This window comes from Misgurnus anguillicaudatus, chromosome 3 (assembly GCF_027580225.2).
Source record: "Misgurnus anguillicaudatus chromosome 3, ASM2758022v2, whole genome shotgun sequence".
NCBI lineage: Eukaryota > Metazoa > Chordata > Actinopteri > Cypriniformes > Cobitidae > Misgurnus > Misgurnus anguillicaudatus.
In genome coordinates, this window is record NC_073339.2 from 33,256,915 (window position 1) to 33,282,625 (window position 25,711).

The 25,711-nt window shown below is 37.9% G+C and overlaps 1 protein-coding gene, 1 long non-coding RNA gene and 1 other non-coding gene across 3 annotated transcripts in view; 1 reads left to right on the plus strand and 2 right to left on the minus strand.

The window, feature by feature from the left end:
- Positions 1 to 18,606, minus strand: part of apbb2b (amyloid beta (A4) precursor protein-binding, family B, member 2b) — a 68,726-nt gene extending 50,120 nt beyond the window's left edge. The window contains exon 1 of the mRNA XM_073864886.1: positions 18,469 to 18,606. The gene's annotated coding sequence lies outside the window, so the exon portion shown is untranslated. The remainder of the gene's footprint in view (positions 1 to 18,468) is intronic.
- On the plus strand, positions 16,713 to 19,698 carry LOC129444723 (uncharacterized). The gene is made up of 3 exons (XR_008644578.2): positions 16,713 to 17,920; positions 18,706 to 18,864; positions 18,971 to 19,698. It is a non-coding gene; the product is annotated as an uncharacterized lncRNA (long non-coding RNA).
- Positions 19,699 to 24,368: 4,670 nt separating this feature from the next.
- Positions 24,369 to 24,440, minus strand: trnad-guc (transfer RNA aspartic acid (anticodon GUC)). The gene has a single exon. It is a non-coding gene; the product is annotated as a tRNA-Asp (tRNA).
- Positions 24,441 to 25,711: the final 1,271 nt, after the last annotated feature.

The following is a 25,711-nucleotide window of genomic DNA, read 5'->3' on the forward strand; positions in this document are numbered from 1 at the left end:
CATCTCTCTGGCTTGTCATAAAACAGCATACAGTCAATTTTGTGAAAAAAAAAACTCATTGGAACAGCATTCGAAATATCTCACAAACACATATACACAAAAATACCCAGATGAATGCTGGGAAAGAACGCTAAGGCCAAGTAAAGATCACATTACAGTCTCGCACACATATACACACGCAGAGCTTTATATCAAAGATGTGGTTTCCAGCACATCACACTCGCTGTAAAAACAGCTGCCAAATTATAGAGGAAAAAGAAAGAAAGAAGAAAATAAGAAAGAGGGAATTGGAGAGCTAAAGGCGACAGAAAGAGAAAAGAAGAAGGGAAAAAATCCCACAACAATTTAGGTTTCCAATAACATCTGTATAAACAGTCGCTTGTGCACATAGGAAAGCTTTGAAATGCATATATTAGCCAATCCTGGTTTGCCCTTTTTTAACATACGTCAGATGCTTTTCTAAAGATATACAAGCTATACATTTTTTCACTACCAATTAAACTAAAGGGAATACTACAGTATATCCCATCCTCAATACATCATTATATTAGCTAACCTTTTTTTAAAACACACAAGTTGGTGCCTATAGCAAATTTGGCTGCATGTTGACATATTGCATCCTGGCTCGTGGTCCTTGACTCTTGTTCATCTCTTTCTCTATTTGTTTGTTCTATCCAATAAAAGCCAAATAAATGAAAACACAAGTCTTTGATAATATAGAGAACTTTGCAAATGAAAGGTTTAAAATCCAATTTCATGGACGGCTGTGGAGCTTTCTATAGGATCCTGCAGAAGTAGAGTCTGTGTTTCCCGATTGATAACTTTCTGATAAGAAACTGCATTCTAGAAACTGCTGATATACTGCAAACACAAAAGAGATGGAGGCGAGGAGGCAGGTTTTTTTGATGCAATCTGCTCTGATAATGCTCCCATGAAGAGTGACAAGCGTGTATTGCTTATATCAGCACCTATAACCACTAAAGGATCAACCAAGATGAAACTTCATAAATCACTGCTGTCATGCCGGAGCAAGCTGTTTCAAAAGGTAGGCAGCACAATAATGCTGATTTCTAAGATGCCATTTTTGGGGGGCAAATATTGTCTGATGCATTCAATACAGACAAGGCAATATTAAATTGCATTGCAAGGTTATTAGAAAAATAGCCAAAGTTGGAAAAACTGTATGTGTGCACTTAGGGCTGGGAAAAAATCTATTTGATTTTAAAATCGAGTTGGTAGGTCAAATCGATTCATATTTTCAAAAAATTGATTTTTTTAGATTTTTTCTCCCCCTCTGCAGTATAGCGCAGTACATAGGCTACAGTGTTTCCCAAACATAGGCTCTACTGGGCATTCCGCCCAGGTAAATTGCGATCCGCCCAGGAAAAAAATCACTTTAAGAATTTCCGTATTTTTTGAACTCAACTGGATGACCCGTGTTTTGTTGAGAGAGCCCGTGAAGATGCACGCGTCATAAACTCATCATCCAGCGCGTCATAAACTCATCATCCAGCGCGGCAAACTGGATCAACTGCAGCACATACTGAGGTAACTGAGCAGCCAGGGAACTACACTCCGACCAAAATGGTCGCATATGCTTATAAACATATGTGTTTATAGCATCCAAGTTGGCTTCATTTTGCGTGCAAGCACGTCTCTCCCGTTGAGTGTGCGTTAACGTGCTCTTTGTTTCTCAATGAATTGCGTGCGATGCGAAGCAAGCTCAGTGTCACATTGTATGTTTCTGAACTTGAGCAGAGTTTTACCATTAACGTTAGAGGTCTTTCTTCACTGAGAGGACCCGTACAGTTCCGGGTTTATATTTGAAATGTCAGTCTGGTCCGGGTCGGTCCTAGTTTATTACTTTGGGTCCCAAGTATGATTAATGTGTGTAAAACCAGAGTCGATAGGAGAACGGACGGGAGCGCTACCGCCCTAAAGAACGACTTCAGTTTCAGCGTGCCTCCGGTTTCTATGGTGATAACAACTGTCATCGGGACAGCAAGTAGACTTTTAAATCTGAAATAATGAGTGGATTAAGCCATTTTAATTGGCAAAAGAGAAATAGAAAGCAGAAGCAGTAAAAGTGCCTATCTAATAGAAATTATTACCATTATAACATCAGTCACATTTATAATCTATAGACCTGCACTGTCTATTAATATACTGTACATAGTATTGTATATAATTGAGTTTGATAAAAGGGGTCTAATTGCTTCATATATCAGTGCAAAAACAGTAAGTGTTTTCGTGGTGCTTTAACAAACAGTGTCAGCTTTGTTTATGGCAAAGAAAGTTTGGGGTGGTTAGATTAATGAACTATAATGTGAAATTAATATTAATGTTCAATAATTCAAAGTATTGTCTTGTGTCACACATTATTAGTTCTGTGTCACATGTATAGTAGACCATTTTTTGTCGGGGGATTATAATGATTGCCCTTTTCACCAGCTACCACCACAAGTACATTTCAGATCTGTGGGAAACACTGACATACATTTTGCATCCTCCAAATCTTCCTTCCTTCCCAATTTTTTGTTGATGCATTTTAATTAAATATAATAAATATGTATTTTAAAAATATATACAGTTTGCAATTATTTTGTTTTAAATGGGGGCGGGGGAAAAAATCGATTCGAATCGTAAATCGAGTTTTTTATAAAAAAATCTACGATTTTTCTATGGGGACGAATCGCCCAGCCCTATGTGCACTATAAGCTGTATGCTTTTTACAGTACTATGCTGTTAGCTTAGCAACATGCTAATGCTATACTAAGGCCCAATTCCATTTCTACCCCTTAAGGGCTCGTTATAGCCGTGTGTAGGTCCTATAGCAGCCGCGACGGCATAGGTTACGCGTCGGTTTTCATTTTTTCTTTTGCGTCGTTCTCCACGTCAACGTGCAAACACACGCGCAAACCACTGGTAGGCAGTGCCACGTGTGTAACCACAGTAGCAGTGCGACCATCAGAGAAGAAGAAGCTTGGCAAGTTAACCCACAAACGAAGAACAAACAGCAACTTGTTGTGTATGATTTAGGAAGACCAGCAATGATGGAAGTAAATAAACAGCGGCTTTTGTTGCAGTTTGAGTTAAATAACTCCTCAACTTGGCTCATCTTTGTTTTCACCGTCGCAAATGGAAATACCCATGACGCAGTTTTTTTTACCTGACGGGAGGGGTTCTGGTGGACCAATCACAGCGCTTGCGGTCTGCGTAGAACTGATGCGCTGTTAAAAATTTTGCGAGGTGCACGTCAGGCTACGCAGAGCTACGCACAGGCTACGGGCGTAAAACTTAGGCACAACTATAAATCGGGCTTTACCCTTACACTTTCCCCTACCCCTTCATTAAGCGCGTTCATGTGAAGGGCTAGGGATGTCCCAATTCTTTTTTAGTTGGAGGGGTAGGGTGAAATTGCCCTTCAAACGAAGATTTTTCAGGACCCCACTTCAAACAAATGGGTAAAATGAGTTTCTGAAGAATTAGGCACTAAAAAAACCCAGAGTACTGATGACTAGACATAGCTGAGATATTAAAGAGGTCTCATCTCATTTTTGTTGTATCAGTTGTATCAGTGCCAAGGGCTAGAACAGCGCAGGAGCTAAAATGCGCCCAAAACCCATTTCCTGTTCCAGCAGCAGACAGGAATTGGGGGAGGGGTGTTAAGGGCGTCACTAAAAATCCATCATACTTCAACACTGTCGCCAATCCTGAACATCTGGAGTGGGCGATCATTCCCGTACACACACATGCACACACAAAAGGTTGCAAAGGATTGCAACCAGTACGGCCTGCAGCATCTCGGATAATCTTTCAATGATGTCATCACAATGATGCTCCAGTGATTGTGTCACTGCATGTCAAAGTCACAACCTAACATTCAATAGACACTCAATACCCCAGAGTGACACCACTGTCTCCAATACACTAAAACTTTACGACCGGCACTAGCTTAAGGGGGGGAAAACAGCCAGCTTTAAAAATTCCACTATTATGTAGCAAATGGAAGAGAATCAAAGTCTCTGGAAGCAGAAATGTACTGGGCTGAGTTTTTCGACTTGGCCTGCTTTCTCTCTTTATGTAAATATATTCAAACTCAGACTCTGAAATGTCCAAACTTACTGAACACCGGCAAATAGAGAGAGGAGCTTTGTGAAATGTTCTTCCCTCATAAAGTATTTTGGTTAGGGCTGGGTGACAAGCTTAAAAATACATATATGTCAAATTTAGTTTTAAATTAAGCCTATTTAAAAAGCTAAATATGATGTGTTGGTACGTAAGATGATCATTGGTTCTTGCGTGACTGTGTGTTTCGTCACGTTAGTCACGACACTCCCGAGAACCAATGATTTGCTTACATACCGACGAGGAGTCGGCATGCTGCCATTTTAGAAGTGCTTACAATTAAATGCAACCCATCAAATGCTAAATATGCTCAAAATATGCGCCTCTCCTCAGTAAAGCCAATTACGTGATTAGTAGTAAATCACCTGGTTTCACATAGACGTGCTTTTACTACACAAAGCCGTAGTTCACCGAACGTATCGCCTGCGATAATGAATACGATATTGCCTAGCTTGTCAGTGAACTACGATGTACTACTATTTACTACACACAACTTAGTGTGGCAAATACTTTAAGATCAAGTTTGATTGTTCAAGCTTTTAATCTTCAGGATGATAAAGTAATGGTGCTCCTAAATTTTAGGAGTTTGGTTCCAAAACACGATAAACGCCATTTTTTATTAAATTAGTTACCACCAAAATCAGTATTGTATCTGGTCAGTATTATTACTTTTTTTCCAAACCGCTACAAACACCAGAATGCATCTACTCAACAAATCACAGCGCACCATTCCACGCATTGTAAACAACAATGGCGGCGCGTTGAATACATACAGAATCCTAGTTTTCCTCATCTACTTTGTACTTTGTGATCAATAAACAAACAAAAACAAAATAATACTTTTGATGGTGGTTTTTGTGGTGGGGAAGAAATGTAAGCCATCAGAATCTAATAATTTACGTGAGAGGCACTCGGGCGAAAGAAAAATGTCGGCTGTTGCTTGTTCTCACACGACAGCATCAAGCTTCTGTCATGCTAACACATTGACCCCAGGGGATCTTATGAAAAACTTTTTATTATTTTACTCAAAGTCAACGAAAAAATCGAGCAGGACCAAAACATTTTACAGCTGATCGCTGTCAAAAAAGTTCAGCGATGACTTCCCAAAGATGACAGCAGCAATGACAGTCTTCTTAATATGAGTAAGTGTTTTGATTAATGCCATTAATGTTTATTTTTTCAATCTGTGTATACCACTAGTCAACTAAATGAATATAACATGGTAAAGATGAATGCACATTTATAGATTTATAGCATTTTGAAAAAAAACTTGTTATGGTTTTATAGCATTTTGCGGAAAAAATAATCAGTTTTTATATTAAATCTTTGAAAATCAAATTATGGATTTGAATTTTTTATGTTTTTATTACCTAAAGAAGTTATGTGAAAGTTTGTAACAGAAAATAGTGGTTTTCATTTTGCCACTTTCTTGGTATAGAAAACACATTTTTACCAAAATTAGTCAAAATGGATTTATTGCGTTTTGGAACCAACTCTTCATGTTTGCTTGTTCTCCTAAACCAGTGCTACCTACTTTAAAAATTCACTTTAAGCCCTGAAGTGAATCTCAAAGACAGGATGTGATGCAGACGTGCCGTATAATCCTACCTTTACATTTATATGTATGCATTTGGCAGACTCATTTTTCCAAAGCACCAGTGCATTCAAGCTACATCTTTTATCAGTATGTGCATTCCCAAATTCTCTACAAGCTGAACGACTGGGACACTGTTTTTCAGCTTCCTTTGAGTTTCTAATGAAAAGCGGCACAGAATTTAATTTCGCTCATAGATTTGATATGAGCTCTTAATCTTGTAGTGGAAACCTTGGAGGACACCAGGCCACAATAAGCACAACTGATGTGATAAGGAACACAGATCCCAGAACAATGAACAGAGCGGATGGGCCACAATAAATATGTGCTACAAGCCATTAGAGCAACAGAAATACAAACACACACAACCTTAGGCTAATGCACACAACCAGAAGGCTGAAAGGAACTTCAACTGGACACAACACACAACATGTGAGACAAAAAAAAAGAGATGGAAGGATACTGTATGTTTGTGTGTAAAAATAACTTTTTTCTATAATAACTAGCAGGATGAATCCATTGTTTCCAGTATTTCCTCTAAAACCGAGGCTATCAGATGCAGAAACTGGCTTGTGGAGAATTGTTTCGGCTTTAAGATCTGTGAATGGAAAACTGAAGCCAACCATTGCCAAATCAATGCAATGCCTTTATTACATGAAAATTCTCTCTTTCTATGTCTCCCTTTATTTTATTTCTCTGAAACTCTGTAACTCCTTATCACATTTTACAGCTATATATTTGTGCTAATGCCCATTAAAACCACCAATCTGCAATCATATTTTCAAACCACTCTGCAAGTTACTTTAAGATAGAGTATTACTTACTATACTACCTGCCCACACTGCAGTAGTTAAAGGTTCAATGTTCAATCAAGTCTGACACTGAAACCACACTGATACGGCTTTAGTGTTGTTTGCTAAGGTACTGGCCAAGGACCACCCAAGAGGCTGTCTGATTCCCTTTTCTGAAAAGACTATTACTATTGTTCATAGTTACAACATGACCCAACCTCATGTTATGATAACGTGATCACAGAGAAATGCTATCTCTACAGTGTAATTCTCAGACTGTTGGAGTTCGGGATTTAAAGAGATTTTTTTGTTCCGATAAACACAAATGAATATATTTTAAAAATGGTTGCAATCAAGCAGATCTGGGGAACCATTGACTTCCACAGTATTACTTTTTCCACTATGGAAGTCAAAGGTGCCCCAGATCTGCTTGATTACAAACATTTGTCAAAATATCTTCATTTGTGTTTGTTCATCAGAATTTTTTTTTAAAGAGGGTGAGTAAATAATGACAGAATTGTCATTTTTAGGTTAACCATCTATCCATTTAAACCACCAAACCAACTTTAGTACCAAAAAATTCAATTACTAGATCATATACACTCACCTAAAGGATTATTAGGAACACATGTTCATTTTCTCATTAATGCAAATATCTACTCAACCAATCACATGGCAGTTGCGTCAATGCTTTTAGGGGTGTGGTCCTGGTCAAGAAAATCTCCTGAACTCCAAACTGAATGTCAGAATGGGAAAGAAAGTTGATTTAAGCAATTTTGAGCGTGGCATGGTTGTTGGTGCCAGACGGGCCGGTCTGAGTATTTCACAATCTGCTCAGTTACTGGGATTTTCACGCACAACCATATCTAGGGTTTACAAAGAATGGTGTGAAAAGGGAAAAACATCCAGTATGAGGCAGTCCTGTGCGCGAAAATGACGTGTTTGGTGCTAGTGGTCAGAGGAGAATGGGCCGACTGATTGAAGCTGATAGAAGAGCAACTTTGACTGAAATAACCACTCGTTACAACCGAGGTATGCAGCAAAATTGGAAAAATGTTGCCTGGGCCGATGAATCTCGATTTCTGTTGAGACATTCAGATGGTAGAGTCAGAATTTGGCGTAAACAGAATGAGAACACAGATCCATCATGCCTTGTTACCACTGTGCAGGCTGGTGGTGGTGGTGTAATGGTGTGGGGGATGTTTTCTTGGCACACTTTAGGCCTCTTAGTGCCAATTGGGCCTCGTTTAAATGACACGGCCTACCTGAGCATTGTTTCTGACCATGTCCATCCCTTTATCACCACCATGTACCCATCCTCTGATGACTACTTCCAGCAGGATAATGCACCATGTCACAAAGCTTGAATCATTTCAAATTGGTTTCTTGAACATGACAATGAGTTTACTGTACTAAAATGGCCCCCACAGTCACCAGATCTCAACCCAATAGAGCATCTTTGGGATGTGGTGGAACGGGAACTTCGTGCCCTGGATGTGCATCCCACAAATCTCCATGAATTGCAAGATGCTATCATATCAATATGGGACAACATTTCTAAAGAATGCTTTCAGCACCTTGTTGAATCAATGCCACATAAAATTAAGGCAGTTCTGAATGCGTTCCTAAGTATGGTTCCTAATAATCCTTTAGGTGAGTGTATGTAGTGATACTGCTTTAAATTGAAATAAAAGTTAAAGGGAGTGAAACAAACTATTGCAAAACATTTAGACATTTCAGGAATACTCTTTCAGTACAAACACACACAAATACTCATGCTTTGAAGGTGTCAGGTTTAAAAGTGCACTGCTTTGAGGCATGTAAATTACCATAAAAATTACCATCTACACCTGACAGCCCTGACATAACATATACATACGCCCTCACACGCAGCTAAGAAATATTAGAAATGCAGATTTACTTTCATGTGCGCGTGTAACCTGCTCCTCACCTCATCATCCTGTCAAAAACTCTACAGAAGATGAACTGAGACTGATGTCGACAGGGTTCGCCGAGGGGAGAAAATTCAATATGCGAAGAAAGTTTCTAGAAAATGAATGTGCGCCGTCTGCGTTTGTGCGTTTCAAATCTTCAAGTCAGATACGCCTGACACTATTTCATTTTTTTTGCGCCGACCAAACTCGACCAAAGAGAGGCAGAGAGAATAATACATAAACTCCTCCAGAAAAACAGCTTCAAAATGTTTTCATTTTCATAAATGTATGAAGAAACAGAATGTCTGCTCGGCTCACAGGCCAACACACAAACAATTGCTCTCAACACAGACACACTGGGGAATGTGTGTGGGTGTTTTGTGTACTCATACTTTGTGAAAACTTCCACAGGAAATAGGAAGTGATGTCATATAATATTTGTCAATAATTTACTTCTTTTTTAAATGGGCCAGGGACATAAATTATCAGGAACTCTTTTTCCTTTAATGCCTGACAAACAACACACAATTGGCTATGAAAAGTTTTTTTTATACAATGGCCTGTAAATGACAGAGACATTTCTTTCTTTATAAAAACAGTCCACATGGCCGCTTGCTTCCAACAGCAATTCATATAAAGTAAGAAATAATTGAGAGAAAAAACAATGCAAGCCTCAACCAAAAAAGAAAGCAGACATCAGCGCACAAAGAGTGGCAATGAAACAGCACTTTCATAATTCTGGGTCAAGCCCAAGGCAACTGTTGGTCAGATGAGAGGATTGTGATATTAATAATGATTACAGTAGTGTGTAGTGTGCACAACAGTAGCATCCCTCCATCCAAGGATAGCAGAACTGATCAAGGCTGAATGATGAAGACATTCAGAGGATTTTTAATTGGAAGCTTCACATTTTTGGAGACTGTGACGCAGATGCATCTCAGGGGGTGGCCACAAACATCCCAAAGACACAACTACCCTCTGGAACATGCTGATTCTTTGACAACATCCAATTTGTTTGCAATTATTGCTGTTGGATGGTGAAGATCTGACAAGCTAAAGATCTGACAAGTGCTCAGATGTGGGTTGGTCAGGAATATCCATAACTGTTTCCACCAACCAACTAGTCAATTAGTATCAGTCATTTATCTTACTGAAGAGTCTCTGATCACAAATCATAACATTTACATTTATGTACTTGGCAGACGGGTAAATAACGGAAAATAAATTTGCAGAGCATACATTCTTTAAAATTTCTGGTTTTATTTCATTTTGAAAGAATATTTGGGGGATAATTGCGAAAATGTCAATGTGGTGTAACCAGTCAATTGGTGTAACTTGTTTTGTTTTTTTTATAAAAAATTTAAATATATTCATAAAAAATGTGTAGCATATGTCAGGACAAATATTACAAAAAACGGATTAAAATTTACATTTAGAAATAACTAATAAAATGATATTTTAAAATAATTTTTTTAATGATTATGCTTACATGCCATCAAGGTGGATAAAATATTTAATTTTTCTCATTCTTTGGCACAATTGGCGGTAACACCATTTGACATTTTCAGGTTCATTCAGTCTTCAGTTTCATAAAAATGGTGCAAATGTAATTTTTTATTGCATAAAATCAACATAAATACACTATGTGCATTGAAATAAACCTGATGCGTGCTTTTAAAACAAGTTTTTTTTAAAGATTTTTGAATTTCTTATCTTGCCAAACTGTTTTTGTCACTGACCCAGACGCCATTATCCAAAGTGACTTACAGTGCATTCAAGCTATAGAATTTATCACAGGGTTCCCACACCTTAGTTAACTTCAAATTCAAGGACCTTTCAAGGACGTTACAGGTCCAATACCCTCAAACTCAAGAACTAAATGTGGGGACACATTTCAAGTGAGAGCAAGGTTACATCGTGTTACCTTTTAAGATACATTGTTACAGTTTCCTTTTGAGGGAACTCGCGCTGCGTCACTGCGGTGACACTTTGGGGACTCCTCCAGGGGTAAGTGCGTCTGAATGTGAATATCAAATTCAACCAACGTGACGTGGGAGCCAGAAAGTATATTGCTATCTAAAAAAATTGCCAAAGACGTCGTTACACGGATGCAGAAAGTATGACAAGGGAGACGCAGTGTCTCGTTCCATTCTCAGGGAACAACCGTTACATACGTAACCCGAGACATTTTTTATGTGTCAAACACAACTATGCAAAAAAGCTTTTTGGTATGAATCAACATTCGCATACAGAAGATATAAGCATTTAAAGCGAACAGTTTAGCACGTGTGCTTAAAAGTCTAGAAATGTTATGATATTATTCTACACTCCACAGGGAATAATATGGATTTTTTTCCAGAAAACTTCTTGCGCGAAATAGCTTCAAGCACTTTCAATGACCTGTATCTACGTATGTATATTTTCAAAAACTTCCCAAAGCCTTGAATTATTTCTCCCAGATTCACAAACTTTCGAGGATTTCAAGGACCCGTGGGAACCCTGTTATCAGTATGTCTTATTTTGCTATCAGACCGATAACCGATAATATTAAAAATAAGCAGTTATCGGCCGATAACGGTATGCCGGGCGATATATCGTGCATCCCTATTATTATTATGTAGTCTTGACAGAATAATTTGGCAGAGTAGAGTTCACCGTCTGCCATAACATAAACCTTTTGTAAAATAATACAACAGAACGGTAACCCAACAGTACAGATGCGTGCGTCTGTACCAAATACCCCTCTCTTTCAGCCATCAGCTGCAGTCTCTTTTCAACACCACCCTTTTTCTCTTTCTCTATCCCCCTCTGACTCATTTTTTCCTAGATCAGCAAGTCCAGACCCTTAAAGAGGGAGACAGAGACATAGTGCAGCAGCCTGCTTGAATACAAACCACCACACACACACACATACACACAAACAGTATACCCAGAGGACGCTGGCATACAAGTGACATCACATCGCTTACCTAAAAAACCACCCGACTGCAACAACAATAGCATATTATGTACGATGTGGCATGGTTGTTGTGACATCACCTGATTTGATGCTTAAAGAGAGAAGAGTGTGTGTATGCTGCTTTTCAAATATCTGCATTAAAAATCTAATAATGTCAACATGTTTGTGTGAGAGTTAGAGTTGGGTAGTATAATCACGCTCATTAGTCATATCATTAGAAGATAGCATCAGCCTGATACGAAAACAATGGATGTCTATGAGGTGGAGTACAGAGACACACAGAGAGAGATTACAATGGAAGATGATAGTGTTGAATAAATCGATAAACAGAAACATAAAGGGCGGAAAGTAGGAGGTGAAAAAATCTACATATCAAGACTTTAGAAGGTTTGAATTTTGAGTTTATCATCCAAACATGGAAATTTATTGCACCAAAATGAAGAACAAACAACAGAAAAGACACACCATATACACAAAATATGAATGTTTTATCTCACAATACTGCTGTATCTGTTAGGGCTGTGTATCGCCAACAATTTCCCGATACGATAAGTATCCCGATACAAGGCCACGATACGATGCACGTCACGATACAAGACTATTTTGAATTGCATTTTTGTTCAGAATGTACTAGCATTATTATTATTATTATTATTATTATCTGTTTATTGTACATTGAATAAGCAGTGTTGTAACACTTGTGTTTTTGCCATTCATTAATTAGCTTTTGGGGTAACTCTTAGAAATACTTGAAATTAAGTTAGTACTTAATGTTTTTTCAAAGCAGTTTACAAAGATAGTGCCTTACTCTAGGCATTATATTTATATTGGGGTGCGCCCGCGAGATGGACACGGAAAGTTAAAGTATACCCCGGTATACCTTACACTCTACGTACTCCGTGGGTCACATGTGTCATTTACATATGGATCACGGATCAACAGCGATTTGTCATGCTTCTTTCAAAAGTGCATCTGAATCGATACGGAAGGTGCTGTATCGATGCGCGAATCAGGCGTTCATGACGATGTATCGTCGAATTGATATTTTAAACACAGCACTAGTATCTATAGATGCTTTTAATAATATTTTCACATTCATTTTTGATGGAGGAGTAGACTGATATTCAGAATGATAAGTATTAAGGTTAATGCACTTTTTCCCAACAAAATCCAAACTCAGAATGAGTCAGGAAAAAAATTATATCTATCTTTCTATCTATCTATCTATCTATCTATCTATCTATCTATCTATCTATCTATCTATCTATCTATCTATCTATCTATCTATCTATCTATCTATCTATCTATCTATCTATCTATCAGGGGTGGCACGGTTCACAAAACCCTCGGTTCGGTTCGTATCACGGTTTTATGGTCACGGTTCTCGGTTCAGTACGGTTCTTGTTGTTCTTTTTCTTTTAATTTTTAACACTCCAGCAAATGTATTATCTTATTAATGTATTAATTATCCATAATTTAGGATACAGTATTAAAAAAGTGATATCATGTAATCATGCACTAACTGAATTTGACTTTAAGCACATTATTGGGACCATCTCTGAGGAAAGTCAGGTGAGGTTTTGATACAGCAAGAGGGAAGACATTGATGATTTCAACATGCTTTTCATTTATTTGGCAAAAAAATGAATGTGTATTGCCACCTACATGTCCTTTATGTGCATTTTTAGCACACAAAGATAACTTGCATTTATCAAAATGCCAACTTCAGTGTAGCTCTTAGATTTATCACGAGAGTCTGCTTAAATACTGCAGACAGTATATGTGGACGAGAGAGAAACATAACGTTTACACCTGTAATATTTAAATCCCTCTCTTTTGTCCACTTTTGACTACTTCTGTCCTGATTACTTTGAGCGGCAATTTATGAAATAAGATTGCGCAACTTTCACACGCTAGCAAAATGAAACTACGCGGAAATCAGCCGCTTTAGTTTTATCAATGAAAGGCTAAAAATTGCGCTGAATACAAAAAGATGCAAAACATTGTGTTCATTACCTCAGATTAGATAAATGGGCAGAGAGAAGGTGGTCTCCTGTGGCTGTTCGAACACATTCAACCCATAGACTGCAGTTTTATCTATTGTTTTATTTTCGCTGTTATCATAGGTAACATGAAATAAAAATTTCCACACACCAAACTTATACGACGCTGGCGCATCCTCAAACTCCGGGCAGACATCCTTTTCCTCCCACTTGCCATTTCTACATGTAACATAAACCGACAGTACTTACACCCCAATTCACCTCTTCTTTCGCGCGAAAGGGAAACACGCTATCTGAGGTCACATACAGGGCATGAGGCTACATTGCGCATGCCATGAACCGTTGAACCGTGCGACGCACACACGCTCCGAACCGAGACAAGCGAACCGAACGGTTCGGATTTTTTTCATGAACCATGCCATCCCTACTATCTATCTATCTATCTATCTATCTATCTATCTATCTATCTATCTATCTATCTATCTATCTATCTATCTATCTATATATATATATATATATATATAAAATAATTTTTTATACAGTACTGTGCAAATGTCGTAGGCCACAATGCTACCAGTAGATTTGTTGTTTTTGCAATTGTATAGTGATCATATAATTATTTCTCAGTCTCTTTATTAGAATACAACCAGAAAATACAGAAAATGTGTATTTAGTATTAAAAACAGTATAAAAGTATTTTAGCTGAAGTGTCAAGTATTTAGGATAAACTCCCCCTCCACCTGAGCAAAAGCAGGCCGCTGCAGGATCTCTTAAACCTTAATAAAATTAAATCCTAATTTCTAATTCTAATCAAATGGACTTCAGTCTTCTCAAAAAAAGCTCAAGATGTGTTTCTTGTCGAGAGAGGACACACTAAATACTGACTGATGCCTGAAGACATGTAGTTCTCAAAATTGTTTCATTTTTAATTTTGTGTACATATTTCCTGTATTTACTGTTTGTACTTTAATTAAAAAAGTAAAAAAATAAATATGGATGGACATTAAACCTGTATATATATTATAATACAGTATAAATATATTTTTTTAAAACTAGGTGTCACCAATTGAAGTAAGTTTTTGAAGTAGAACAGCTTTCCCTTTTTCCAGTGTACTATACACTGATTCACAATAGTGTCTGTGACCCAGATATCATTATATAACATTGCATCACCTGCTACCTTCTGATTCCCATTACTTTTTGGCAGTGGTCACTATGAATTATTGTTATATAAAAGAAATGAGTACTCTCTTAATACATAAATGTATTATTATGCATTAATAAATGTATTATGCAATGCATAACAATGAAAGCTAACTGAGCTTAACTTCAGATTCATAGTTTTGGTACAAAATCTGAGCAGAGATGTTTTTAAAAGACCATTTAAGGGAAAAATAATATCTTGAACATGGAAACAGTTGCACACAATTCTGATTTCAGTGGATCCTAGACTATAAATGGTCACATGTGAAATGTAATGGACAAAACTTTATGAAAACCAAGACATGAATGGAATGTTGAATAACATACATGTGCTACATTATCTCTCACATTATCTTTACTAGACTACATTAAATATCAAGACTGACAGTCCAGCAATCCTGTAGTGTAGTCTAACTGTATACAAAATAATGTCTGTCCACCACCAGTCTAAATATCCTGTAATAACAAGTCCATTTCGACCCAAACACTGCACAAGCTGAAGGTCTGTATATATGCTGCAAACCAGACAGGTATTGACAGGTTAACTCTCAACGCTTACAGGCTAGTTATCAATTTCCCTTTACAGATTTTATTAAATAAAGTCCTGTGAAAAACCCAAGAGAAGAAGGTCCACATAACACAGCAAGACAAATTTAAAAAATAAACATTACATTGCAAAACTAATTCTGATGAGCTCAGGCTTTGTACATGTAATTACGACTGCAACAGCCTTTGGCAAAACATTCCAAAGGACTTTTAATCCCAAAGCGACCTTGCCCCAGCCAAAGCACAAGGAAATCTGAAACCTGAGCTATTTTCACCACAGCAGACCAAAAAAAAACACTATCCACTGAGCTGCTGTTGCACAACAAACAGACAAGAAGTCAAGGGATAAAAGTCAAGTTTAGGAGATTAAGAAGAACAGAACGCCACTGGATTTAACTGAGGTTTTCATGAATAGATGTGTACATACACAGTTCCTTACAGTATCTTTTCTTGGTCCCACTTTTTCCCAATACTACTAAGTGTTTGCATAGATGATGATTATTTATCTAGGACCTTTGTTGTGTGAAAATGATCTTCAGATCCAATCTACACCTTACCTGGTATTAAAACTTGTTTTTAAAAAGTAACCAGGTACAGCCAGGTATTGCTCTAACCACATCCGAAAGCAGACACGTGTGGACACACATACAGTTTATGAACACATGGCATTAGACAACAGGGAAGGACCACCTACTTTGCAAAAGCAAACTTTCCCAGTTATGTGCGTCTGTAAACAAAAACAGCTGCACAAACTTATACATGCAACAAACATGCTCGTCAAGTTTTGCACAAACTTCACACCAAGTTCGTGCCAAATATAAATATATTTCATTTTTATAAATAGTTGATAACATGAATACATTTGTGTGCAAAGCTACTGTAAGCCAAACACTATAACAGTTGAATGTCTGAGGCAATCACACCACACATCTCTTGTTGATAAACATGTTAGACCCGGGGATGAAATTCCCTTGGAAATGATCCCTTGTAATTTACAAAAAACACATACAAACAAACATGCGGATTACTGGCAGCAACTGCTAGAATCTTATCTGGACACAAGTCATTTCAGATGTTGAAACTAGTTTTTGAAGTTCCAACGGTATCAGGAGCACAGCATTTCATTGGCCCTGTACTTGTAGTCTAGCCTGGTTAAAACCAGACCATTTTCAGTAGTAACTGAGTTATGGTCTGGCAAAGCTTCAAAGACAAATCATTTCCAAAGGGGCGTCACCAACGGAAGTCGCTTAAATGCCTCTGGCGCAATTGGATAAACCTAAAACCAATCAGAGCGATGAAGGAGATGACGTATGCAGAGCTATATCAAGTCGGCAAGACAGCAATAACATCTTTTTTTTAAGATATGAAGGCTTCGGGTGTTGTTCTTTGCTCGGGTTTTAATGAAAAGAAAAAAGTTTTAATCGTTTAAAGCAGACGCGATGGCTGATTTGACCTTGACGACTAATGTTCCATGGCGGCATCCATCTTTGTAATGTACAAAATCTGCTTCACCGTCACTGCATTATCACCATTGTGTAAAGCCCACCCCAATGTTTGTGATTGGTGCCGCAATTTCGAAAGATTACAAATGGGCTTGAATGGCCTCTTTGCCAGACTACTTGCATAGCAAATCTAAATTTGCCGGAAGTTGTCTGGGTTTTCCCAAGCTACTTGTAGTCTGCACAATGACAAAAAACGTAATATTTCATACAATAGTGGCCAATAGTGATGTTCAGCTTTGAAAATAGACATCTTCACCCTTTATTTAAACATTCTATTAAGGATGAAGTAAAGATTTTGTATGCATATTGTGTTGAGCTGAAGTTCAGTTTTGGGAAAAAATTAAGGAGCTTTACAAGTCAAGGCTCATAAAAGAAGTTTTTTTCGTGCATTTATTTGTATGTTACAATAAAACCCATATATTAAAGAAGACATTAAGACTTTTTTAAGAACGATTAAAATAAATCTTTGGTGTCTCCAGAGTACGTATGTGAAGTTCTAGCTCAAAATACCATATAGATAATTTATTATAGCATGTTAAAAAATTGCCACTTTGTAGGTGTGAGCAAAAATATGCCGTTTTTCGGTGTCTTTTTAAATGCAAATGAGCTGATCTCTGCACTAAATGGCAGTGCCGTGGATAATGCAGATTAAGGAGCAGTATTATCCCCTTCTGACATCACAAGGGGAGCCAAATTTCAATGACCTATTTTTTAACATGCTTACAGAGAATGGTTACTGGGTTGTTCTTTATCACATTTTCTAGGTCGATTAAAGCACTGGGGACCCAATTATAGCACTTAAACATGGAAAAAGTCAGATTTTCATGATATGTCCTCTTTAAAACAAAACCCATATCCATGTGTTTGTACCGTTATTTCAAAAGAATGTTGTCAAAAACCTCTACTAAATAAAATTTTCTCCATTTTGTACCATATATCTCGTAATTTGATGTTTTAATTGATCCTGGGGGGTTATTAAAAGCAAATATTACACAGATATGCCCTCCGGACATCACATTTGGCCACTACTGTATAAACTATTCTCGTGTAAAGAACAGCCACAGTAAATGTAGCAATATGGATGATTTATGGTGTTAATACTCTATTGTACTTCTGTATTAAGTTGAAAGGACCGAGGTGGAGAGGTTTTACGAGAACATGCGCTTGGTGCTGTCCGTGCCTGCCGCAGAACGAGGACGAGACTTTCGCCACTGCGACGCCCACCTACGCCCGAAGGCCTGTGCGCGCGTACCCGCTGATGTAGGTGCGCATCGCAGACACTCACGATTCCTTTAAACGCGGAGGATGATGCTTTTACTTCAACAAACGTGCACGTTTGTGTCGGGACCTTGTGATATGCTAGCGAAACTCGCTGTTTTGACTTTTCCATTAGCCTGGCCTTGAACGGGGGCCGTAGCCTACCGCAGATGGGAGGGGAACGGCAAATCGCGTAAACGCAATATAACCATGGTGAAATAAGCGTAATGCTCGCACTTAATTGACTTATATTTATTTATATACATCCTGGTGTTTAAATTAAATTTCTCACAACGCGAACGATTACAAGCAAAGCACCAAAAGTGACCTGTTAAGTCAAGCTAATTTCAGAAAGAGGGCTGCTACCACACGCACAACCCCCGATCACCAATTCAGTCACAACTAAAGCGAACAGGACACAACTGTATCAAAGAAGCGCCATAATCCTAACAATGTAATAAGCTATAACGTGCTCATGTCACCTTAGCACCATTCAAATAAAAAATGATGATAATAATAAAACGGTACACAAGCAATATCGTTAAACCTACCTGATAATCCCGTCTGCTATCGAAGGGCGAAGCGCGACCACAACTTTATATTTCTATTTCTTAAAACGTATTTACCGCCAGAAGTGGCACAAAAGCAAGCATTAAACATTCACTTGTTGATCTACTGCGTTACATTTTTGTCATAGCACATCACTCACCTCAAATGTCAGCACTCTCTCCCGTTCTCCTGCTTTTCTCTCCTTTGCTCTCCTATTCTCCTCTTGTCCTCCCTTCCAGATGTCGAGCGGACTCCACCAATCCGCGTCTCTCCGGAAGGCAGCAGACCAATCAGCGAACGGACCACAGGAAATACATTCCCGTTTTCCGAGTCACGGAGAGAGGAGAAGCGTGACGGAAAGTTTGGAAAAGTGGATAGAGGATTTTACACATTTTATGGTGAAATAATCATTAAACCACATATCCTGCTGACAAAAGTCTTTTAAATCATAAATACATATTCTAATTTAGTGAATGTTTGTAATTAATTTGTTCTTTCTGACAGATTTCCATAATGCACATTTGGAAAAAGTTTATGAAGATACCTACACCAGTCAAAAAATGCAAGGTTATTAGACTGAAATGTTGAAACGAATTAAATGTGAAGGTTTATGTTAAAATGTTTGAAATCCTTTTAGGGACAAAGTGGGTAGTTATGCCCACCCCTATAAATTCCTTTCATTAGAAAACTTACATTTTATTAGAAAAACTTCGGATGAAGAAAGCTTGTGATAGAATAATGAAAATTTTTTAAGATGTCAAATAAATCTTTGGTGTCTCCAGAGTACATATGTGAAGTTTTAGCTCAAAATACCATATAGATAATTATTATAGCATGTTAAAATTGCCTCTTTGTAGGTGTGAGCAACAATGTGTTGTTTTTGGGTGTGTCCTTTTAAATGCTGATCTCTGCACTAAATGGCAGTGCTGTGGTTGGATAGTGCAGATTAGGGGGGGTATTATCCCCTTCTGACATCACAAGGGGAGCAAAAATTGTAATATTTTTTCACATGCTTGCAGAGAATGGTTTGCCAAAACTAAGTTATTGGGTTGTTCTTTTTCACATTTTCTAGGTTTATCGAAGCACTGGGAACCAATTTTATTTAAACATGGAAAAAGTCATAATTTCATTATGTCCCCTTTAAGATAAGTTGTAGTATACCTAAATAATAAAGGAATTTGGGCAAAAATCATATAATGATTTTGCATAAGATGTATGTTAAAGGTGCAGTGTGTAATAATATACAGAACTAAATTATCAGGGGTGTATAAAGACCTTTCATAATAACCCATTACGTGTTTATTGCCTTAGAATAAGACATTTTACCTACATACACCGAGGGTCCCCTTACATGGAAGCCGCCATTTTGTGTAGCCACATTTCTACAGAAGCCCTTAACGGACAAACTTTTTTACTAAGTTGTCTCCACGATGACATGTTTGTCCGGTGGTGGCTACCGTAGCTTCTCTATGTGTTTTTAAAAGCAAGAGGTGAGCATTAGACTGAGCCGTTGGTGACAATTCGCAACCTCACCACTAGATACCGCTAAAATGTACACACTGCACCTTTAAGTAACTAGCAGCTGTTCTAGGTCTAGACTGTTATATTATACTGTTACATTATCCTCCTCTAGAAGAAAAGGCAGAAGTAAAAGCTTGTAGACAAGATACGTATTAACCATCTGTGACTTTGTCTCGTGTGTGGAGGAGGGGGGGAGACTTTGATGTGAACCCTGACCCCACAAACTGCAGCAGGCAGTTCATCTGACTTTTCAGGGTTAATTGAATTCCTGAGGTGTGTTCTTCTGTTTGAACTAGTGTATGTGTGTTTTACGATCTTAAAAGGGATAGATGCTGTGTAGATGCTATGTTCAAATGCCAAAACGTTGAATTAAAATCTCTGCTTAAAGGTGCAGTGTGTAATTTTTAGAAGGATCTCTTGACAGAAATGCAAAATAATCTACAAAACTATATTATCAGGGGTGTACAAAGACCTTTCATAATGAACCGTTATGTGTTTATTACCTTAGAACGAGAGCTTTTTATCTACATACAAAGAGTGTCCCCTTACATGGAAGTCACCATTTTGTGTCGCCATTTTTCTACAGAAGCCCTTATCGGACAATTTTTTTTACTAAGTTGTCTCCGACGATGGCATGTTTGTCCGGTGGCAGCTACCGTAGCTTCTCTATGTGTTTCAAAAGCAAGGGGTGAGCAGTGGACTACGCCGGTGGTTGCAATTCGCAACCTCACCACTAGATGCTGCTAAAATTTACACACTGCACCTTTAAAAAAGGCAGTATCAAATAGAAATAGACAGTTGTCTAACATTAGGCTGCACTGAAGATTTATCATAAATGTTATTTTGTTTTGAAAGATCAGACTTTTTTCCGTAAGTTTGAGAGTTGTCTTATGAATCATCTTGGCACCATCAATAAGTAACTATTCCAGCCTTAGTCCCAAATCCTCATCTGTTCTAATTTACTTGCTTTTATCAATATTGATCACAAACATCCAACTTAAAATAATTGTATGAAATTGTTGCATATACATGCTGCAGAAACTATTTCCTCCATCGGTCCTGAAAGAACCAGTTTAGACATGCTGTCCCAAGTGACACAGAGGTCAAACTCTATTTCTCAAACTAGCACCCAGACAGAGACAGAGCTGAGATATATTTAATATTTTAGAGCGTCAAGGCATCAGACATCTGACTCTTCCTCTGTAATGTACAGTACATTCCTTTGCAAGTACACTCTTAAAAATAAAGGTGTTACAAAAGGCTCTACCAATTATTTCTTACCTTTTTATAGTCTGAAGTACATTTTTCACTGTGAAATAAATGGTTCTTTGGATAATAACGTTCTTTTATGGACTATAGCCAAAAACTTTTGCATCGTCTTTTGCAGAGACGATTAATACTAGAAATGCTAAATAAAAGGAACATAAAGCTATATCTACTAATGTCCAACTGCAACGGCTAAGGTGTTAGCTTTTGCTGTTGTGTATGCATTTACAAACGTGTTATCGTCAACTGTTGTTGTGCGTAACCACATGAGTTGTAAAATCTGTGCCCTGAAGCAAAACTAGCTGAACGACTGTTCTTAGCAATAAAACACATACAGTAAAGCTTTAACTGGGCCATAACTGCATTATGGTCAGACTTCCCCACAAAAAAGGTTCAAACATTGTACTTATATGAAGAGGCAGCTACTTGCGTGATACAGATCAAATAAGCTTTACAATACTCGGATCCAGCCATCTCAAAGGGTTTAAACTAAAATTTAGTTACACATCATTAAGCCATATAGTGTTATTCTGCATGCTATGTTTTTGTTTTAGAAAGACGTGAAATTATGAGACACTTTTGTGTATTTTTGATGCCAGGGGACAACATGGTTTACTGTAAAGATAGTGAAATGGAAAAGCACACAACATTTAAACATTTAAAGAGCTTTCTCTGCTGCCCTCTGCTGTACATTAGTGAAAATGTTTTTCTGTTCGCTGTTTGTTTAAAGTGCACTTTTTTATTGCTAAAAACAATGTTATTGTGTGTATTTGGTATAATACAATGTGTTAGCATGGTTTATGGTTAAAAAAACACTTTTTTTCCACATACCGTACTATTTTGTAGCTCCAGATTTTACTCTCTTCCTGAAACGGGCCGATTTGGTACAAAACTCATCGATTTGAAAAGCTCTGTGTCCCTGATTGGCCAGCTAATCTGTACATTGTGGTTGGTCTGAATACCCTGTGACGTCAGCTGGAAATGTGACGCTCCGTACCATGTTTGAAAGATTGGGTTGCTAACAGGGGTTAACCTCCAGGCTGTTAGTCAATGTGGGAGGAATTATGATAATGTCGGTTTTGTCTACTACATCAGTCACTAATCCCAGGAAGTAAACTGTTGCCTACAATCTGTGTGTTTGTTGTAGTCCAAGAAAAGAGATAAACGTTGAAAACGATAACTTGCGTCATTGTCGAGGGGCAACCTTCCGATCTCTCTGATGAAGCCAATATGGAAGTGACAATTCATCGACTGGCCGCTTGAGGCTGGCTACAAAAGGGAGTCAATTCTCATAGACCACCATGTTAAAAATGCCCAACTTTATAGTTGAAAATAATATGTTTACAGCCTGGTACAAAAAGTGTTTTTGGCCTGTATAGCTCATTTTGCCCTTCATGACAACTGTGAGGGTGGTAAATTTTTTTGAAACTCATCCGTTTAAATTATATTAAGCTTTAAACTTATGCTGCGTTTACACCAACCGCCTTTGAGGCCTCTACCGCGCCTAGTTTGCCGCTTGAACAGTTTGAATGCATTTGCGCGTCTAGAGCAAAGTAAACGGCACGCGTAGAAATTGCAAGCATTTGACGCGCGTCAGAGGCAAAATCCGCTTCTTGTGGGAGGGGCAAGTGTATGCGGTTGTCTGTTTGCAAGATGGCTGATGTTGATTGTGCATTTATCGAGAAAATATGCGGAGCGGGTCGATAAACGTCACGTGACTCAAAAGTGAAATGTGTATTTACAACTTACCAGGTTGCCCAATGTCCTCACTGACACTCTTCCAAGCGAGGTCCTTTTTATTCCTGTCTCTATAGAAATTAGAACTTGTGTCGTATAGCTCTGGGTGACTGCTTACGGACAATATCAAGCATTCCTTCATTTGAATGAGTGACTCCGGGCGGGGCTGCCGCCACAGCAGCAAGCAGTCTCCTGATTGGTTAACGCGGCGCGAAAATCCGCCAAAGTTCACATTTTTTAATTCGGGCGTCAGCCGCAAATTCGCGTCAAACGCAAAATGCACAAAAAGCACCATTCGGGTGTACCGCGCCAGGCGCTCCATTTTTGTGGCATTGAGGCAGAATCGCATCTTCCGCACCGTGCCAAACGCCTCATTCGCGCTGCGAGACCTCCAGACGCGCGTCAACGCATCTTCACATTGACTTAACATTGAAATCACTCGTGCTTCACGCCTCTACCGTGGCTGGTGTAAACGCAGCATTAACATTGAAATCACTCGCGCTTCACGCCTCTACCGCGGCTGGTGTAAACGCAGCATAACGCTTAAAAAACGATCTTCACAAACCAATGGGTGACGTCCTGGACACCACGTCCATATTTTTTACAGTCTATGGTCATTGTTTACTTTGAGGTTTGTACCTTTTGCATATCGTTAACATGTACTAATACACACACACACACACACACACACACACACAAACGTGAATAGATTCCATAGATTCTCCCACTTTAAATGGGACATAAAACCCAATCTCAAGGCAAGTCGTGGTACAGTCACGAAAAATTTGATTTATTTATTTTACATCTTAAAAATCCCTTGTGAAATGTCGCCTTTATAGTAATTGTTGTCATGCAGAGAATGGATGACGTTTAGTAGACGAGACATTCTTGGTCCAACCCAAAATATTGTTTTTAAAAAAAAGATGAAAAGGCAAAATAGGCCTAAATGTGAAACAGATAAAAACATTTGCTGATGCAGTGTTAAGTTTAGGTAATTTAGTAATTACGTGTCTGTTAAAATGCAATGTGAACAAGCATAGGACCCATGTTTAGTGGGAAAATTCAAATTGATCAAACTGAAATTGCCCCCTGGTGGTCAGTAATGTGAGATCTGGAAATTCTTTTTCATTTCCAGAATGTTGAAAGGGGTCAAAACTAAGCCTGTCAGTAGCTTGCAATTTGGTAAAAAAAATAAAGGTTTTCCAAATATATTTTCCTCTCCTCCATTAAAATTTTAAAATTATTCAGTTCAGTGAGAGACAAGAGGGAGCCAATGAACTTGTAAGTCACACGTAAGCTAAACGCTAAAGTTCTTGATGAAGTTTAAAGTGAAGGTTACAAGCCCGAATCTATAACCATAAAAAAAATTAAAGGAATCCTCCCCGTCGGGGAATCGAACCCCGGTCTTCCGCGTGACAGGCGGAGATACTGTCCACTATACTAACGAGGAGCGGGTAAAGGGGGAAAAGCAGCTGACCGGGTGATTAATAGGAATGTGAGAGTATATTATCATCTCGTTGCTTGATTTTGCCCATTTTCGTACGAATAAAACATACCTGTATCGCTGACGGTGTCACTTCGCTAAAATTACACTTTTCACATATTTCTTTCTTATCGTCTGTGAATAGGCTACAATACACGCGTGCGTTATAGGCTTTCGATGAAGACGAAAGACTTCTACACACATAAATACTTTCAATATTACATAAATCGCACACACGCGAAACACATATAACAGACAATGCATGCGCAAGGACATTATTGATTAAAATAGGGATCACAAAAACGGTGGGTGAAAAACCCCCACAGGGATTTAATTAAGAGGTTAAACTCTCCAAACAACAATTGGCAGTAAAATGCCAATAAATACAAAATATCAATATAAATAATGACAGAAAACATTACAAAATAGGAGCAGATTGGGCTAATTTGCATAATGGTAAGGACGCGATTGCGTTTGCGGAGGTGTGTCAAATTTTTTTTTTAAGTGTGTCAAATATGCCTCATTGCGCATGCTTGTAAATGAAACGTTTAGGATTATGGGTAATGTAGTATCGTATAAAACGTAATGTTCACGTTACATCTTTTAATAAAGATAAACCTTTTAGGTAAAATCCGTTTCTCTGATCAACATAATAAAGAGTAAGATCCCTTTTTCTTCAAACTATTATTACAGTGCCACCTATAATCTCTTATTGGAATGGATTATTTCATAATTTGAATTGGAACAAAATTTGGTCCCTTCAACAAAATATTTTCTAAATAATAAAGTCAAAGAAGTGTCTTTTAAATAAACATATACATTTTACCCTGTCAAACATTTCATGAAGAAATATAAAACATAAAAATTTCATTTTGCCAAGTTCAAATGGAAACTGTGTACCACTACCACTTATTTTGGACATGTCATTACACCAGACAGAAAAAAATGAGAAGTTCATTAATGACCATATTCAGGAAGATATATTAATTACTTTTAAAGACATTGTTCTTGGATATGAATATGACAAAAATCTCTGTTTTATTGTAAACTTAATTTACTTTCTGTGCATATTTCATATACACAAATGTAAGTTCACTAACACTAAACCATTTTTTAATGTATTTCTGAAGGAATTTAACATGTATTGAATCCTCACTGAACAAAAATAGCAAGAAAAACTACTTTTAATATGTAAATACTTTAATTTGTATACTTTAACTGACACATCCACACATAAC